This window comes from Atta cephalotes (genome assembly GCF_000143395.1).
Source record: "Atta cephalotes unplaced genomic scaffold scaffold00053, whole genome shotgun sequence".
NCBI lineage: Eukaryota > Metazoa > Arthropoda > Insecta > Hymenoptera > Formicidae > Atta > Atta cephalotes.
The window spans coordinates 148,723-169,589 of record NW_012130117.1 but is presented as its reverse complement, the minus strand read 5'-3'; positions in this window follow the sequence as shown (position 1 = coordinate 169,589).

Sequence of the window (20,867 nt, the reverse complement as noted above, 5' to 3'; positions counted from 1 at the left end):
TTATATAAAATCAACTTTGATGTAACAATTATTCTAATCGCAGTAAGAGTTTCATATCAAGATAAAAGCTATAACTCTCACATTGAATCTTGGCTTTATCTATTAATTGAAATAGTGAATAAATGCTACCTTCATAATGGGATGTGCATTCTGGTTTATAAAGCTCAACCTACATAAGTAAAATGTAAAGGCTTTATGAAAACTCAAAGCATATGACAAACTCAAATAAAATCTATAATCGAGGTAGAGCAAATTGCGAAATTTTGTCGCTCTAGCGCAACGTTATTATCCCGACATCGCGTAATATTCATGAGGTACGAGCGGACTTACGCAGCACTTACGAAATAGATGATGGTTTCGCTCCGTTTCGGAGGCAGCTGGTTTGAAAAACGTTCTGGCGGCACGGCAGTTATTACCAGAAAGAGAATTCTGTGGGAGTATGTTATGTTCTGCCATCCGGGAGCATTACGATTAATGAGTTTGGACGGTCGCCATCTCAGAAATCATATAAGAAACACGCTGCTTAAACGGCAATTCCGAGCAATTCCGTGCTATACATCGTTTGTTATAATAAAAGAATAGGAAAGGGATGCGCGGCATGAGCGTAAAGAACAAACGAAAAAGGATTGCGACAATCGCATTCTTTTTATATCCAGTTACACATATTTGTACCGCGAAATGCGCATACCGCTTATTGTAAAATTTCCACTCGCTATGTATATGCCTGTCCCACTTTCTTAAGCTTAACATTTGTCAAAATATAGTATCAAATTATTTTATATCTAAATTAGCATCTTTTGAATATATTGAATATGAACAGAAATGTATCTGCTTATTTGAAAATTGTGTTCGCTAATAACTCTATATGGAAAGAACGATTTTGTTGAAGTATCTGAAGACTTAGATACAGATCTGAAAATAATTTTATTGGGTCATCAAAATAATTACGTGGGAATTTCAAACATGATGAGTAATACTGCAAAAAGTTTTGACGTTCTAACAATCAGTTTGAGTGTCTTACATAATTATTTTAATGATCCAACAAAATTATTTTTAAATCTGTATCTAATTAAATTTTTAGAGCTTCTACTTCAGCAAAATTATCCTTTCCGTGTTTCTAGAAAAAAAATGCATATTCAAGATACAACTCTGACAATTGGCTGAGATTAAACTTTATAAAGAATTTTTAATCAACAATTCCGTTTGCTGTCAGCTAACATGTTGGCTATCGTATAGCGCTTCTCTATTTTTTTGCTCTGGATGTGTCGGTGCGGAAACGATCGTAGAGCTTTCTCTGAAGAAAAGAACGGAATAGGAAAGACGTAAGAGGACATTCTCGGTTTTTAATAGGAGAGAAGGATTCTTTTCGATTTTGGCGTGTCGCCAGCTTACATCCAAGTATACCAAGGCAAGGAGGCAACGTTGCGTGTAACGCGCTGCGACAAACTCAAATATATACCGATCCCACGTTCAGCACACACGAGATACATACACACGTACGTGTGTATGTATGGTTAAACTGTTTCTCGAGCTATCTCGCCGGCGATTTTGCAGCCGTTATAACTGCTGCCACGATAGCGCCGTAGTTTCGGTAGAGCTCAGCGATGCCTGCGGGACCTGCTCGAGATTTAATGGCCCCAGCAAGATTCGTTCCTTAAATCGTGAATAATATCGACTATGGCATTATTCCCAAGAGGCATTGCGTATGCATTTACGTGCATATGCACGTTACGATATGTGCAATCGGACGTGCGAAGAGATAGCGGATCATTCGTTTCTCACAAAAGGTTTGCGTGCTCGTTACCGGTCGCAATAATGATCACCATCGTGTGAGAACCGATATCAACGTAAGAAATATGGACGAAGCTGTCGTTGCAAATCATTCAGCCGGTTTCGTCCTACTGACTCTGACAGATAGTCACTTAACCGCTTTATTAGATTAACCCTTCTACGACTACGGGATACCTATGCAATTACCTTCACGCTAATCGCCAACGGCGTCACGTGTAATAGGAATTTATTTTCCGTGACGTAATGCGTTTAGAACGGAACGGTCTTATACTTTCCTTCCTCTTCAAGGATCATCATGCAAATTTATAAATCGCATATTTCTCCGTTTTAAACATAACGTATATAATTACGGATTACGACGCTTCGAGATTGTGCGTTAAACTTTGCAACTTGCGACATCGAAGCGTTATTCAGTTGCGACGCACGCTGCTTCTGATGTATCATGTGCCTCGTGTTGCGCGAAAATTGACACGAGATAACACGAGAATGCGGTAGACATGTACGCAGCTCATTTTTAATTGGCTGTATTGATATACGTAAAATTCTTGACAAAATACAACTTCGCTCAGACGCACGTACATATATAATATCTATCCAACCGCGTCTCTCGATGATACGTATCCAGTATTTGGAACATCGGCCAGCCGTCTGACCAGATATCATATGGTCCGATAGTCCCTCAGTCTCATCGATAGCGTAGCACCCCGCATTCACACGCAGTCTCACACACACACACACACACACACACACACACACACGCGCGCGCGCGCGCGCGCGTACACGCATACGCATACTTCGAGTACCAGATATTTTAGCCCGGCCCAATATCTCCGCCATGCATCATTGCCGTCGTCATGTTTCGTACAAGGCTCGTATAACAAATGGTGGCCAAGGTGCGGCGAGAGAGGAAGAAGTCCTCTTGTCTCGTGGTGTCTTGTTCCATTTTCACGCGCACCAATCATTTGCATTGACAGGGCCCTGTTCCAGGCAAAAACTCGCTTAAATTTTGCTGCCACTGGCCCCGGTATGGCTTTCTAACCCGCTCGGCATCGGGCCGTTGGCCCGATGGATCGAAGGATGCAAACGACAGGCGACTGATTTACTCGCGCGTGATTTTTACTCGCTCTCGTTACCAACGCCTGACTGTGTTGGTTCCTCCGTCGACGAAAACGGTTGATTGAGCTCAGTGGATGCAGAAAAACTTTTTTTGCTGCCCCATCGCAGTTCTGGGAAAATGCGTCCGGTACGTGACAGTGTGTGAACAATAAGAATCATTCGTTTCCTTTAAGCGGAGAACACAGTCGCACGATGTTTTTCTTCTTCCAATTTAAGGTCGCCGAGACGAGTCTTGTAATTTATTACCAAAAGAGACTAGAGGCAAAGGGAGTGAGCAATGAAACAACATATTGGCGAACAGTTTTTAGTATATTTATGGATTCAATGACAGGCGTTATTGAATAACGTCGAGACTTCTACTCTTTCCTTGCACGCAAGTCCCTTATTATGATTTATTATCAAATTTCGAGATGCGCGCTATGTCATGGAAGTCCGTAAACCATAAGTTTCACGCAATTACGTTAAGAAGTAACTTGATCCGGAAAAACAGACTACACGTTCGTAGCAGATTGGACGGCATGGGGGGGAGGAGTAGATATTTCCAAACTAATTGGTGGATGGCGTCCTTCGCAAAACATTCTGGATGGCCTCCGGTCGCACTTTTCCTTCGTTTCACGCTTGCCAGTCCGGGCCGAGTTCTCGCGTAAATCCTCAGCCGTGGACAAGAGAAAGAGGACCTACGGATATCAGCAAGGCTGCTGTATCCGAACGCATTGCATGCTCACGAGAAGAGAGATATCCGCGCTTGATCATGAATCATACCAGTTAGAGTTCTGCTCACAGGTCGTTAGATTTATCACCTTTCGAGTTCACGACGGATCTAGTTTTCCATGTGTGCCACGATAGAACGATAACAACCGGACATACGCGTTTGACTCATACACACACACACACACACACACACACACACACACACACACACACACATGCGCGCGCGCGTGTGTGTATATGTGTGTGCGTACGCCAACACGTTACCTGCTCTTTATCCCCTTCGTTCCTTCTGCTTCTGTCGACAAAGTGTATAAGGTTGAATCCTTTGTTACGCCCGTTGTCCTGATCTTTTCCGTAGGATCTTTGCAACCGGGTAGTGAGAGGAGTCTAAAAGAAGAAGAAGGAGGTGCGCCTCGTTATCAAGGTATCTCGGAGAGCACAAAGTATACTGCAGCAACGAACCCGCCAGCGAGCAAACACCGTGACTCTTTCATTCTCTATTCCTCTTGATCCAAACTCTTCTCTTCTTCTGTCTTGAATCTTGTCAGTTTGTCTTTGAATGAATCGAATCGTCGGCTTTTTAGTCATAATTCACACAAAACACAATTTTCTTATCCATAATATGCATAATGCAAGTAGCCTATCGTTGTGGATACGTTTGATTTGTTGATAATACATCGGATTTTGCATAGAGCCACGGAATCGCAACTGCAAGAGCTACGCGCGCGAAACGCACGCGAGGTCATCAAGGAAGATGGCGAAGAGGATCCAGAGTGTCCAGTATATACGGAGGGTAGAAAAGCGAGTTGAATTAATAATCGGTAGATCGGCCGGATAGCTGCTTCCCCTCGAACACGTCGGGCAGGAGGAAAAAGAATAGGAAAGCAAAAGAAGGTAAGCAATATGGGCTTAAGGGAGAGTGAAGTTTCTAAGAGTCGAGCATTGAGTTGATTTATGCCAGATGGTAGATAGTGACGGTGGCTATAGCTGCTTTGCCTCGGTCATTCGTTGAAGCACTGAGAGCGAATCACCTTCAGGAGCCCAGGATATATCTGAAGCCTCTGTAATACCAGAGATGAGAGAATGAGAGGTCGGATCAGGGAAGGAAAAGGAATAGGAGGAGGCATTGAAGAAGAAGAAGAAGAAGAAGAAGAGTCCAAGGACAAGAGGTAAGGCAAAGAAGAAACGGAGTAGCGCCTTTGAATCGTGATGGAAGAACCGATGCCGAGTGGATCTTTCTTAAAGGGTCAATCGGCCATGACTTCCTACCTCGATACATTTTCATTAACACCATGAATCACCACATTCCTCTTCTCTCGTCATGCCATTACTTAGCCATGCCCGTTATTTAACAGTTATGAGATATACGTTTATGAAAAAGAGAAAAAGAGAAAGATAAAGTATATCAAAGATGTCCCAATCTTTTTCTTCATTCTATCGACCGTGTTCTTTTATCACCATATCATTTTTCTACTTCGCTACAAGGATCTCATTTCGCACCAATGGCAGTTTTCTTTAAAAGCGTTTTGATGATATCGCAAAGTTTCTTTCTGTGAGATGCTGCATGTTCGATACGACGCGCGCGTGAGATATCGGCGCGCATTTAACTCGCGCGTAAGTTCTCGGGGAGGATTGGCTCGGGAGCTCATAGCTCGACGTCGAAGAAAAACGGCGCCGACGAATTCAGGAGAACGATTGCCTCGCACATTGTTACCGGGTGTTCGTACGCGTGTAACGAACGTCTCCGGGGGCAAGTATACGGCAGCTCGGCTTTTTGCGGGCGCGCTTGTTCGGAGTAAAAGTCTCCCTTGTCACCTTCAGAACAAGCTGTGCCTAGAAAGAGAAAAAGAAGAAACGGGAAAAGACACTCCGACGCATTTATCACCACGTGGTGGGCGGGTTTGTGCGGTTGGAATTTAATTAAGTCGATAGACACATTCTTCTACTGCATCAATTTGTTTATTTATATTAGCTACGCGGGTAACACTTGTCGAGAAGACGCAGAAAGAAACATTATAATAATACAGTAAGAAGTAATAACTGCAACAAATATATTCTATTGATTTCACAAATAATAATAATATAGAAAATAATGTAATATATCTTTTTATTTAATTAATATAATGTTGTTATGTAATATTATTATTAATGTAAACATTTTACATTTTTTTTATAGATAAATAGTTAGAATTGAACAGTTCAGAGGTTCAATAAATATATCTCGCATGCAACTGTATCACTTAAATCGCCGCAGCATAAAACCATTCGTTGTACATCGTAAATTCCATGGCATTTGTCCGCGGCAAGACAACCAGACGACAACCAGACGACGCGACACTAGTCGGACGAACTTTCGCTCTCACGGTTTTCTAAAACGCCGACGAGCGCGAAAACGTGCCAATGTCGTCCTTCGCGACAGTGTATACATAGTGGAAGAAACCGTCTGTCGTCGGAGCGGCTGCAAAAGGTGGCGAACGCGTGGAACCCGAAGAAACGGAGAAGGAGCCAAATAGGAAGATAGAAGAGATGGAAGATGAGCGAGAAGAAGAAAGATAGAGAGAGGGAAGATTGGGATAGCTGTCGACGGGCATTGAAAAATGTGCTAAGTCCAGAAAAAGCTACTCCCGTGCCCGCAAGCGCCGCGCGCTCTCGTTCTCTTCGTCCTCCGCTTCTTCGGTTCCTCTCGCCGTTCATCTTCCACCGCTCCTAACTGGCCTGCTCTCCGCGCACCATTACCTCGCAATCCTTGCTTCTTGCCTGCCTATTAAACCGGCGGATACTGCAAAACGGTACAGGATCGAAGAATGTGGCAGGGCGGCCAAGGCTACCGTCGTCGCCTTAACATTTGTGCGCGCACTCGCGTCGGCTCTTAATGCGATTTCGACGTGTTCATATGTATGTAAATAGGAGTAACGACGTATTTGCGTGTATTTGCAAAGCGTGTGGCCTCGTTTCCTCTCTCTTTCCTTACCTCCGAGGAGCCACAATACGAAATTTTCGGATATCTTGATCTCACATTGCAATCACAGAGTTGCATCACAATCCGTTTGATTCTCAGCCTATGTGGCAAATGATATCGCGAATGATCTCTACGAGAGAAGAGCTACTTTCACATAAGAGAATTGGGAAAGATTGCTGATAATGTCTGAAAAATTCTCGATATCACTCCTGAACAATCCAGAGATTATTACAACATATATAGAATTATTGTAATCTGTTTGCAGCGTTTGTACGTAATCAGCAGAAGCGAATAGAGCCTGCAAGAAATACTGTTTCTTCATTTCAACGAGAATCTTCGGACGCATCCTCGATAAATTCATGATGGCTACCTCTTCGGCCAGCACAGGTCAAAGGATTTTCCGGGTAACCATACTCGTGATGATTATCGAGAATCCTTTCTATCTCGCTCGCACGCTCAATGACTACCTTCTAGAGGTTAGCCAACACGATCGTACAGAATTCCCACCGTGGCATATGAGGTGCGAAATAGGTATGTACCGCGGATATGTGCAACAGAGAGCTTTGGCAGTTCCGCCTGCATAAAATCGGATAGATAGATCTGGGCTCTTGTCAGAACCCTCTAAATATCAAAGGGAGAACCGCAATAAACCTTCTCATTTGTGTCTGACATATGTTATTATCGTATTGTGTATGTCTGACATATGTTATTATCATTATGTGTTAGTAATGTCGAGAATAGCTGCATTAATTAGTTCCGCGTACATCTAACTTAATATGTTCATTAATTATTCATATCATATGAGTTGCTACTTAATTATATTAATTTTATTTAATTGCGCGATAATTTACTCGCGTTATAACTAGTTTCTTATTTATTTATTTTTGTTTGTAATAATTTATTTTTTTCCGAAACACAACATTTGCTATAATCATGAGAACTATGATAAGATCAATAATCTTTTTTACTTATTGGTCTGTTCATCTTACAAAACGATCAGAAGGAAAAGGTTACAGCGGCCAGGCTGTAAAAAATACACGTAATATAGCTCGATCAGTATGACAAGGATGATTAACATCGATGAGTTAACGCGCGCGTAAGATAATTACGGATCATCAACCGTGAAGGCGATGTAACGTCAAACGTCGCTTTGAGATGGGGTTAAATACGGCTCGTACATAAGAGGAAAATAGTGCGACTAAAACCTGAGTGAAAAAATGATAATCATCTTTTTAATAATGTAATAATTACCTCACGTGAAATACTCAGTTTTATTACATTATTAATTTTATATTGCAGTTCTTATCAATGAAAGATTTGTTTAAATGAAAATTCTCAATAAGATATTTGCTCGTTATTCTCAATATTAGATAAACGATAGATAAAAGCGATGAAGAGGAAATTCGCCAACAATTATATACAAAAAGTATACGGGGAATCTACTCGATCGCGTGCTAAAACGATGATTAACATCGACAAAATTAACACGCTCGTAAGATAATTACCGATCACTTTCAACGAAGCTATAATAACAGCTTCGGGCGCGATTACGAGTTCGTTTAATCACGGACGAGACGCATTTCTCAGGTATACGTACTCATGGCCATGAAATGAAATGATATTATATGTGAAGTGTAAATATAGCGATTTTTATCTATAAAGAATTTGTAGTTTTTTTATATTTATTATAATATAGAAGGGAAAAAATTACTAAGATTTCTGTTCCATCGCTTGCAATATTAACACTGATTGAGAAAGAAGAAGAAGAAACTATACAGAGAGAACAAAGTATTATTTTTTCAGAAAGAAAAAAGAAATAATTTACGTTCCTCTTGTTCTCGAGTTTCAGGTGAATTCTCCCAGTCAACATTCATGAATTGCAATGTAATGACAGCTCCAAGAGCAGATCTTTTTCGATCGGTCCGAAAAGACGATTAACACGAACGAACTCGACGCGTTAGGGTAATTACTGGCACCTTCGTCGGCAAAGGTGCTATAACCGTTCGGATGCGCGGCGGGGCGCCAGAGGAATATTACCGGCGAATCTGAAGCGCTAACTAACCGACTGGTTAGCGTATGAAGGCGCCTCTCACTCTCTTTTATCGCCACCCCGTCTCCCTTGGCTCCTCCCTGCGGCAAGTGCATGCACGCACGCACGCATGCACGCACGCACACGCGCCTGCTCGATAATTGAGTCACAAATTTAGCAGTCAAATGATGTATCGTTTGGACGATTCGTTTCCGCCGGATATCAGACGCGGTAGGCGTAGAGAACGCGCTTCCGTGACATCTCAAATAATTTCACGATTTTGTCGTTGTCGCACGTACAAATTATAAAATGTTTTTCATCTTCGGAAATTAGTGCCTGCGACTGCATCGAGAGCTGACAAAAATGTCGACGCATGTCTCGAAATTAAGGTAATTAACACGTTCAATCACTTGGAATGTGATTTAAATTGATTTAAATTTCTTACTTATCTTATTTTATGTTTATTTCACGCTGTTGATCAATTTACTTAATTCTTTCTCGGCAATATGGACTGAGAGAAAAGATTTTGTTAATTTAGCAAGCCACCAGTACCTTTAACCGGTGATCGATAAATATATGACAACAAACTTTGTTGTTATATTTGCTGCTAGCCAATCTGCTATATCAATCAATCATTAGTAACAGAAGCAAACTATATAGAATCTAATTTATCTTTTAGATAGACTTTAGGCTCGTTTACATAGAATTCGTAGATGATGGAATCTTAAGTTGTAAGAAATCGATCAAGTCAAATGTAGAGAATACTTGATTAGAATTGGTCAATTTTTTATGATTTGGGATCCTGCAATCGTCTACTTTTATATATATATGAGTCTCTTATTTGCTAGCGATATTATTGATTTTTTGTTACATTGACGAATTAATTTGTACTCGTAACAAATCGATCGGTTTTTTAACAAATATCACATTTGCTTTCTCTTGATTTGTTCCTATAACAAAATTATTTCTCTCAGTGTGAGGTTTTTAGAAGCATCAGCGATATTTTGATTGTGAATTCTAGTGCATGAATCTGTAAAAATAAATGAAATACAATTTGACTTCTATGATGATGAAACTTTAACAAATATACCAAATTTTTTTCAGATCTTTACATAATTCAGAATAATAAAAAAAGTTTCCTCTGTCGAAAATCATTATTACTGACGGAAGAGTTAAAATTTCATGCTGGCGGAAGATTGATCTCAGAAAAAATATAATGCTGAATTACATTAATATCTCATTCTTATTTAAGTAATCTTGAAGAAAAATGATTAAAGAACGCGACACTATGTAAGTGGAAGTAATAAACGACATTAAACATGAACGGTTAAAAGCACGCGATGTGTCTCACGACACTTTACGGATAATATGCAAATACACGTGCGCTCCGGAATCTGAAATAATTACGAGAATTGTGGAAAGTTTGACGAAGTTGCAATTTCCGTAAATTTGTCATTCTACATTTTTCTCGCTATCATCGCTCAGCTATGCCTCGCGGCTACACGCGAGGTCTCTCGATACACATCTCGCTCCAACACTTTCGACGTACACACACGCTCGATAATTGAGTCACAAGTTAACAGTTGGCGCGACAAATGATGTATCGGCCGGTCGATTCGTTTTCACCAGATATCAGTTATAGTAAATGTACGACTTCTCGTTGCTGCCATCGCCGCGGCCCCGCCGCGTAATTTCGCGCGTAAATGACGATGTGGCGATTTATTAACGGCCGGTCATGCGTGATTGCTAGCTCGGCGTGTCACTTTCACGCGAAACGCAATAATTATGCTAAAAGACGAGTCAACCATACGTTGAATTATTGACGGATAATCCAAACGCGATAATCATACGACAACGACGTTAATCCGCTCCCACGAACACATACGGCGCGGCGGTTCCATAAACACGGCGATGATGATGATTTACAGTCTGATCGTAATGCGGTGTATGTTCTATCGAGAACGCGTGTAGTTTCCGTATTTCTCTATTTGAGCTCTTTACTCGTTGAAGTCGCACGTGCGGAACGGCATGCATAAACATACCGCGCGACGATGAAAGCGTTGGGCACGCGAACGATGTGCATACCTCGCGACATGCGATGTTGGTTATTCAAATTCTAGACAAACGTCCGGTATCTCGCACGAGAGAGACTATTAGCTCTAACGTTACCATTAAATACCTTTTCACAGCTTTCAGCTTATCTCTCTCGCTTATACACGAGCGTATGCGGGCGCATGTACCTGCTTGGATAATTGAGGTATGAATTTAGCACCGAAGTGACAAATGATGTATCGTCGATCCGATACGTGTATCAGTTCGACAACTCGTTCTTTCTCTCTTCAGATATCAACCATAAGAAATGTATGACTCTTTACGTGTCGTATACAATCGTGGACTGAAAATAGCATGTCGGTAATATATGAAGGAGTGATAATGCAATTACGAGACTAGTAATCTTTCCACAACCGGCGATCATTGTACCGATATTCCCGTCTCGCTTTATTAATCGTAATGAGCGTATTTTCGAGTAATCGCGATCGAGCTAGAATTAATATCGAAGAAGAAGCATGTAAAGCGTACTGGCCGTGTTATACCTGACAAGTTTTAACAATCGTTCGCTGTACATTCGAATGTACAAAATACGCACGGTAGACAGTGATTACCGTAGAACCTATCATTTGTCATCTCTTGCGTAAAGCATCTCGCTTTTCCGCTTGGCAGCCGCTCAAATCTCACAGAGAAGGGCAACGCGTGAATGCAACGCGCTAGACACGTTACACACGTGTTGTGATAACGAAAACGCTAGTTTCGCGCGCGCAACTTGACAAATGATCCGTATGCCGGGCGATTCCAACTTAATAAATAATAAATCAGACCGAAGCAGCGCGAATACGTTTTGTATCGTGGCGTGATTTCTGCCATGTAATCTGACTCCCGCAGAAGTTGTATTACAGCACCAACCGCTAGTAAAACAAATTATGGTTTCTTGCGTGTGCGAGATAATAGCAGGCAATTATATCGAAATAAAACTTTTGTTTTTACTCGATGGTGAGCGTAAGTGGCGCTTATTTATGTATTCTTATGTGTGTCGCGAGATATTAATTTCATCGATATAAAAATATGGCTCGTTTCGATAACCTTAATATAGGGAAAGTGCAAATTTAAACATATAATGCAAAATAATGAAATACTTTTATGTGATTTACTTTTCCTGTAAAAATAACATATACTGTATATACATACAAAAATGAATTTACATATATAATATAGATTTGCATATTTAATCTTAGAACATTATCGCTATTGAGTGATGTAGTATTGCTGTTGAATGTAAATTTTATAATATGTAAAGAAATAGGTCACATGTAATTACTGTAAGTTTTCCATACATTTTACATTTTTAATGACAAAATATTTATAATCTACACTGAGAAAAAAATGCTGTTGATTCAAGTATATATTACGTTGATTAAAGTTTATATTACGGACTGTCACTACATAAATAATTAATTCATGTATATTTTTATTGACATAAAGGTTATTTGATCATAATCTTGATTATTGAAATAATAATTTGTACCTTTATATTAATAAAAATATACATAAATTAATCACTTATGTTAGTGACAGCCCGTAATAGATTTTAATTGAATCAACAGCATTTTTTCTCAGTGTAAACTTATATAAACACAAATAACATAATTATTAATTTAAAAAGAAAGAGAAAATAAGCATAATCAAATTTAATCTTGTAACAATATAAAAAGTATGTAATTAGAATATGTGTTTTCTCATAACACTTAAATAAAATATATAATAACACAAAACTGTATAAAAATTGAAATCATTTATTTATGCTTTCTCTCTCTCTCTCTCTCTCTCTCTCTCTCTCTCTATATATATATATATATATATATATATATATAAAATACTGACTTTATAATACTGACGTTATAATACTGACTCCAGGAGGACGGCGGACTAAATCGATATATAACTGACAAAATTTTTGAAAGCTTGTGTCCTTTTTTAAAAGTTTTTCCTATAGCTTATAGCATGACATATCAAACTTCTTAATGATTACTGGAGGTATAATTTAGCATTCAATTTAAACAATAACTATGCATTGACAGCGTTCTAGGCTTAAACGCATAATATACTATTATTTTTACTTGGACAAAAAACTAAATCATACACATAATATGTGAGAGCACTTATTACACATTTGATTTGCGTATGTTGTGCAAATGCATACACGTATAGATATATTGCAGACAGCCTTTGATTACAAAACGTTACAACCTACTAATATTAGTCACAGTGACTTCTATTTTTGCATATTCAATATTACGAAAGGATTTTAATCACTTCGGTTGATCGCACGCCCACACATTGCAAATGCACGCAGGTGCGAGATTACTAGCGCGCATACCTATCACGCATGTACACGATCAGTCGGGCACGAATTTAGTATGCTAGGCGACAAATGATACGTCGATTCAATTCCAACTGATAGCAGATTGGTAATGGGTTGGCTGCCTAGCTCGCAAATTTTCCTATGATTTGCCACGGTAAAATGCGTAGAACGTTACCGTTGTATCGTATACCTGGAGAACGTTTTTTAGAAGGCAGATAATAATAGTTGTCTTTCGAAATGCAAATTTCAGGTTCGAGAAAATATGTACATTGCAACGCATATTGTAGAAGTATTATTTTAGATAAATACAAATACCTGTATAAATATCTCGTGAAAGATAGAATATCGTTGAAAACAGAAAGAAATAAAAATACATGTTACATATTAAATCAAGCATAAAGTGTTTAATAATACTCTATACGAATATAACATGGATTTTTGTAAATATACACAAATTTTCACGCAGGTACAACTGAAAATTTTTCACCGACCATTGCCATATAATTCAGCAATATATATGATATACTTTTCACAGAATCTCAAACATACTCGTGTCAATTAAGAATATAAATTATCTTATCATATAAATAAATTCTTATACGGAACTCCTATATTATCGCAGTTAAGATATTCAACAGCATTGAACCATTAATGTTGAGTGTGAGTGTTCGAGCTCGCTTAATTTACAACCGGATCACTACTGGATCGCTATCAAAACTGATTTTGCATAAGATGCTTAAATAAAATGGCGTATAAAAGTTCGCGTTGCCAATTCGCGTCTTGTTACTCCATCCGAAATTAATCGAACCATCGCAAAACCGGTTCGCGTTCCGTTCGTACATCAATTTCTTAAAATCTCCCGACGCTAATGTTACTCGTACACGCGCAGCTGCGATGCCGTGCGCGCACACATGCGTATGCACGCATTGCACACGTGTACGCACGCGTTCGATAATTGAGCCGCAACTTTAGCGTACGTGGCGCGACAATGCATCGACCGGTCGATTCGTTTCCCCCAGATAGCAGATCTATTCGATGTACGACTCCGCGGTTCGCGCTCCATCGTATGCTCAGAGCTCCATCCTACAATATCGTGCATGTGTATGCGCGCATCCAGCAGGTGCATCCCGTTGCACTTTCACGCGGATGCGCGCGCAAACGGACACTATTAAATCGGGCGCTTGTCAACTCGCGAAAACTAACTGCCCGCATCTCGCATCTGCATACTATCGAGATACGTTCCGCAATGGTACCTCTCAATTTGCTGTTCTGAGTTAGAGCCGCTCGTGCATTTTCATCCTTATGTACAGATACTTGTATACGTATGCGTTTCCAAGATTGTTTCAATGTGTCAAGATATTAACGATTACGATGCAAATTAGCATGCAAAGAGGATACTCATTAATTCTGCTCCGTGATTTTAAGAAAACGGTCCTTCAATTAAAATTAAATGAAGTTTACTGATGGCGAGAGATGGAAATTAAATGCAAGTCTTAATTGCAAAATTATCAAGTTACGACATGAATTATTAATATAAAAGAATTCCCGTAAATACACTTATTATTATAATATAATGATATACAATGAGGAAACAATATTATAATATTAGTATTTCTTATATTGCAAAATATTTTATAAGCAAACAATTGTTTAACAGGACAAAAATATTACTCATGTCGTTTGTCATCTTTGTTACGTTTTATTATTGATATTTTCTCAATTTCGACTTAAATAAAACTAAACAATTGTTGAACAGACGATATCAAATAAAGAAAATCACATTCGTATCAAAATTGTGGTTAAAAATATGATATTTTCAGCAGAAAATACGATATCTACGAAACATTGAATATTTCAATACTAAATCGTTCTTTCTTTTTTTCGACATCTTATATTTATCAGTTCTTTGATGTTGAAATAAACTAATTTTAAATTATGATCTAACCATTTGTTCGTGTATCAATCTTTCTATCATCATTATTATTTATTAATATTCTAAGCCTAATAAGAAAGTAAATAGGTGAAAAAACATGATGAAAAATCATAAATATATGAAATTATAAATATGAAATTGATTAACTAATTTTTCCATTTATTATAAGTCCTGTGTTCAACCATTTCTGCGTAACAAATAAAAAGTAGTAATGATTGTAAAAATTGCAATTAATAAATAATAACTTATTATTACTTACTTCGACAGTAGTAAGTTTGGGATTAATATTGCCAGAAAATTTGATAATTGATCTTTCGAGCGTTTGGTACCGCGTATTAAAATATCAGTGCATAATTATTACTACGTAATGTGCTCAAGGAAACGACTTTTTTGCAATATATACTATATTCTACGAAGTTTTCTGATCGAGACCATTTCTGAAAGATATCGTGAATAGAGAAACGATTCATGTGACGTGGAACTACCTCATACTTTGAACAACAACCGCGGGTTAATGACAACACGTAAACACGTCATGGCAAAATCTATAAAATAGCTGTAATAACAATAACGTCGTTATTGTTAGTATTAAATATTGCTCGATCGTAAAGTAAACCGATTTATAGAACGCCGTGAGGCCGATTGCGCGGAGGTCGTTTAACCCTCGCGCGAGGAGAAGCGAGTCAAGAAGCGAAGGACGCCTCGTTGTATATTCAGCCTCGCTGTTAAGATAACCAGCCGATCGTCAGGTCGAAAACTTATCGCACGTGCACCATGTACTATCTTCTATCGTTCTCTAGCTTTATAGATATATCTGTACGCGAGAAACTCTTGTACCTGTAGTATATTGCCGTCACTTCTCAATGGCGTACTTAAAAAGAATGTAAACAAAAAAAATTTTGTTCTTTAATTCACAGAAACAATGTGCCTTAATTATTAAGCTATGGGTTTCTGAAAAATGTGATCTGTTCACGTTAAAATTTACCATATCAAAAATGTATATATAAATGCTTGAAAATGGCATAAACATTACGTGAAAATAGAACTTTGGTGGAAAATAGATAAAAATATTAATTATTTCAAAACTGTTGAAGATTGTTGAAGAAATAGGTAAATCCTGCTTTATAAAATTTTTGAGAACGTTATATCATTATACGTATATCTAGTTTCAGATATTACAGATTTTAGGTTTTGTTATTTAGATATTATAGATTTTAGTAATTTAATTAGCGTTCCTTGTGAAAAGTGTATCTAAGTAAGCGTATGTAGATGTTCTTTCGCAAAATGTATTCTAACAATTTGTACAAATCACAGTAACATATCACGAACATGCATGTAATACGTGCAAGAGGTGCATCAGCATAAACGGCACATATCTCAGCCTTCCTCTAAGGTTTCCTCTACGTAAATCTTTCTTATGGTACGGCTATGCCACATAAAAATATCGGTTGCCTCCCAAAGCGATCAATCGCTCTTGCTGCAAATCTCGAGATTTTCCTCCAAAGTCGACCATCTTTTTCAGCTCTTTCTTCAACTCTGTCCACGAATCCGCGGGTGACGTAATCAGTAATTTCCGTATATTTATTACTGCGTCGCCCAGAGAACACATCAGACCAGCTGCTTAAGGTTCATCATGGTTGGCAGGTGTAGTTTTCTCCCTAACGTGCAAAATCATTATGAAGTGTCACGATCGTCGCGCATTTTAGCGACCATCACAAAGACTTTGCACCGGGATTGCTGTGCCATTTGCGCGAAATCTCACATCAAATCTCACGAACACATCATTTTTGCCGCAAAGAGGCTGCATAATACATTTGTATAGAATTAAATATAATTACACGGCTCATGCAACGACAAAGATTCGTTTTTACGACGAAGGAAAATAACGAAGAGTTTATCTGACGTATCTGGTCAGCCGTCTTCGGCATGGTTTTTGCGACAAGGTAAACGACTACCTGTGCACGTTCATTAAGTAATGCGCTCGCTTTCTTCGACTTGTCACGTTGAGAAGTGAAGTTTCTTCGACTCTCCGGGTGCCCTTCCCAACCGGATCCCTTTCCAGATTCTCCTCGACAGCGCGAGAACTCGTTCGCGCGCGTTTTCGCTTTCATCACTTCTTTGTGTCTTCGCCGGTCGGTGTTGCTGGTCCTCGCTTTCGATCTTCAGCGCGGTATGTTTATACATCACTTTTTATTCGCGAGCTTCGACCGAACGTGCGTCGAGATGAACATACGCGGGACTTAAGAGGCGCGCTAATGGCGTCAACGCAAAGATATTAAGAGAAAGATAGGATTAACTGCACATCCGAGGAATGCATCTGGACTTTTAAAGTTGAAAGCAAGTGTCGATTCAGTCCATAAAACGTCTCATATAGGAATGTCCGTTTTTTTGTAGTCCTTGCAATTTCGGTAAAGGCAGTAAATATAACTAATTGCACAAAACAGTAAATATAACTAATTGTATATTATAGTAATATATCAAAATTGATAAAGTAATTAATTCTAATTTTTTGCATTTCTAACATAATAAATCGAAATTAGTCCAACGAGAATGAATTAATAAATAATGTTATTTTCGGTCAAATTTTCTAAACTTTTTAATTTTTTCTAATATCTTTTTCTAATTTTTATTTCTTAATTATGTATTACAGTAATATCAAGCTGTGTTTTTTTTATTTGAAGATATTATTAAAAAAATTATATTACACATATTTATAATGAAAAATTTTAGAATTAGCTTTAGATAATTAACTTACAATTAGATAATTAACTTACAATTTTTCCTCTTGTGAGAAAAATAAGAAGGCTAAATTACTCTTAATCTAAAGTCTGGCAATGGCAACAACTGCGTGTTTTGTAATCGCAATAAATAGTATTTCGTGCTGGCAACTTTTATACGACCAACAATGGCGCCGTACCTTCTCGGCTCACATGGCGCGTTTTAAATCTTAGGCTATTCGTTGTATTCAGGTTGCCTTGTTCACGGGAGATAATCTAAGTATTTTTAGATATTGCTAAGTAGATTCTTACGTACATTTCTACTTGAGATAATTGGAGTTATTTGCGCGATGGGAATGCTTGATAACAATTTTCACAAACTATTAACACTACAAATCACTCTTTTATCACGTAAAAGAGGATAGAGTTCTTAAAGAGAAATAAGAGGTATGTATACAAATACAATAAAGAAAAATATTGAAAATATAAAAATATATGTCCGATAAAAATGTCCTGTTTTTGGTTCATAAAGAATAAAATTTCGAGTATTTGTATGTATATCGTTTGGAGAATCGTTCACGTACTTTAATACAATTGCCATTGGATTAACCCCCAACGTGAACACGATCGACCTTTGAACAACTAGACGGCATCCTCCGTTGCGAGAGGTGTGTCATTACATACAATGCTAACTGCGCGTGCCTAATAGCATCGCAACTAGAATTGTACTCATGCTAGTCTCGGAATTCGCCCCGTTAAATCGAGCTCGTCAGGTCGAGCTTTATATTCACTAAAGATACATCCTCTTTTGTGAATTTAATAATTGAAATAATTTAGAAATATAATTTTGTAACTTCTACTTATTCTAAGTATTATACCTAAATATTTAAACATTTTCATTAGAATTCTCGATGGTCAATTATGAGATGATGTTTATAAATCATTTCTTATCAATAGAGGAAACGGTTCAATAAGGGGCATGAATGCAAATAGAACGAGGCAAGACATTCATTGTTAAGAGAATAATGCAATTAGTATAATAATAATGATAATTTTCCATGAGAGAAAAGAGAATGAGCGTAACGATTATAACGATATCCTTAATTGAAATCTAAAGTATAAGCGTCCCATAAGTACAGAGGAAATACGATAATGCGGAGAACAATTAACAAAGGCAGAGAAGAGATATGGCGATATAACTGACGAACAAAAACAGAAAAAAAGCAAATAATGCGTTATATAGCTCGCGTAGAACTCTTTACATCGTAACGTACGAGCGATTAGCCGGCTCCGCGCGGACCGATTTGGATCCGCCTTTCGATTTCCATGGACGTAGCATTTGAGATTGGGGCGCGGTGGCGGCGGCGGCGGCGGCGGCGGCGGCGGCCTTTATGCGGCCGCGCGCCATAGTAAATCTCGGGTAGAGACGGCAAATAGCGCCGAGGGACCAAGTTCAAATTCCCCGGTGGAAGAATCGCGGAAAATTCGACTAACTTGGCACTCGGATGCGGAAAGGGCGGAGTCAACCGGCTGCGGAGTTCGTCTAATTTATATCCGGCGTCCCGGCGCCCCGTTTCCGCGTCCCGTGCCGCACGGAGCGGATCCAACGGAATAGCATCGGCGAATTAAACTCCCTCAACTTTCGGACCTGTATGCGCGCCTGTAAATAATATTCGATAAGATATTGGATGTGAGGCGTATATTCAGCAGCCGCGGCTCGAAGTGTCCGAGAGAACGATGTGATATATAGGACTTCTGTAGAAACTCGCGTCATGAAGTCGCGCGTCGTATGCGCCATGAAAACGAACCGAAGAAGAACCGTGTGGTTACTATAAATTGTACGCGCAAAGTTCATCAGTACGATTTATCTGACAAGCAAAATCTGCTTTGATTAATTGAGTTAATATATCGTCTGGTGATAAGACTCACCGACATAGTTATATTGTTACAATATATCATAAGCATCGAATGCTTGGAGATTTTATAGATTTCTGACGTTCATAAATTCACGTCATTACATCAATAGTGGAAAAAAAATATTTCGAAAATCTTTACATGAGAAAGCCTCTTAATAGCGTTTTCTCTTGGCTGCACTATCGCTTACCAGTGCAACACTTAGACAGTGTTTCTTTGGTGGTAGGCCAATTTATTCAGTATAACGTGTTTCCATGGCTATAGTGCAGTGCAAATTTTATGCACGAAATGGGGTTTTGCTACACGATCTTAAAGAGAGACGGTGTAGAGCTAGTGTGACATTAAAAATTTGAAAAGGAAAGAACCGGCAGCAAAATTAAACACGATAGCATGAAGTAGTGTACACTTGTGTAGTGCACTGATGCAGCACTTACACGCAACTGGTGTAGTGCGAGGTTACACTCAGTGTATCCCAAGAGAAAACGTTATAAGAAATAACCAAAAGAATTCATTGGAGAAATGTATTGCGAGGAAGGAATAAGGCGTTTTATGTATTCTTTAATGTCTCTTTTCGTACGCACACTGAGTTGACCGGGTAATCTTGCGAGCTGCAAGGATAAACGTATACTTCCTGCAGTCAGATTTACGATATGATTCTAATAATTCTGTCGCGAGGCATAAAAGTACCACGGTATAAGATTGAAGCAAGCCTTGTGAGTGCATCGCTTTCTGAACTGACGATAAAAGCAGACTTTCGAGATTGAGATGGTCGCGCGGAAGCCACAGAGGAAGAACGTTGCGACTCGTAGAAAAGAGCAATTTTATTGGCGTATTGGCACGAATCCAGAGAGAAGCAAATAAAACACCATCGTGATTCCCGGCAGAACGGAGACGTACAACAGCGCGGCACGAGAGCCGACTTTAAAGCGCAATTTAAACGTCGCAACTGAATTTTTTTATCGCGCGCCATCAAAGGTCCCGTGTTCTGCTTTCTCGACGTAAAAGAAAAAGTTCTTCAATCTCCTGCGAATAATTGTGTGAATGTTCTTGGATGTTATTTTTGCGAAGTCGCAGAAACTATTGTTTTAACTAAATCGAACGTTTGATTTAAAAAAGAATTTAAAAAAATTATTTTCTCTATATTTAATATTTTAAGAACACATTACATACTACAGAGTATATATACAGAGTATATATATATATATATATATATATATATATATATATATATATATATATATACTATATATATANACACTATACTANAGTAATATATATAC